This window comes from Arachis duranensis, chromosome 3 (genome assembly GCF_000817695.3).
Source record: "Arachis duranensis cultivar V14167 chromosome 3, aradu.V14167.gnm2.J7QH, whole genome shotgun sequence".
Taxonomy (NCBI): Eukaryota; Viridiplantae; Streptophyta; class Magnoliopsida; order Fabales; family Fabaceae; genus Arachis; species Arachis duranensis.
This window is the reverse complement of record NC_029774.3, coordinates 115,014,616-115,015,392: the sequence shown is the minus strand read 5'-3', so window position 1 is coordinate 115,015,392 and position 777 is coordinate 115,014,616.

Sequence of the window (777 nt, the reverse complement as noted above, 5' to 3'; positions counted from 1 at the left end):
AAGCTTATAAACAAGCTAAACCATATAAGGGCATCTGACTAAAGATTCTTCAGTCTAACTAATACTTCCCTTTCCAATTCCTTCAAACCTCCCAACCACCAACATGAGTATATTATTAACAAACACAGTTATATCAGACAAAGAATATATAAATAGGAGCAAGTAAGGCATTTAGACAATTAGCAAGTTATATGCAGTCAAATAGGCAATCTCAAACAATTCACATAGTATGCATATGATGAATGCCTGTCCCTAGTGGCTGATGATATCATCTTGTCGGTTATATAGCCAACCCGACAAGTCTTGGTCGCTAACCATTGGACTGTCCCTCTGTCATGCATCCCCAACTCGAGTTATACTCGTCATAAACTTGATCATAATCATGATCTATATCCATCACCCTCACTGGTGAATATATACGGGGGCAAGCTCATCCGGGTCTTTCACAGTGCCCGGCCACACTTATGACATAGGGTCAGAAGAGTATCAAGTCTCAACCTGGAGCACGTGGTGGCTAGCCACTGCTACTACCCAGGAAAACTCGTAACTCCGATAGTGGAAGTGCAAATCACAATCATCCATAATTCAGCACAACATGCATGAATTCTCTTCCATGGATCAACATCCATATCAGCCATCCGGCTCACGGTTAAATCCATAACCAGCCAATATTCATAGCATACACAACTATTCCGGCTCACGGTTCAATCCAAAACCAGCCAATATCCATAGCATACACAGCTATTCCAGCTCACGGTTCAATCCAGAACCAGCCAA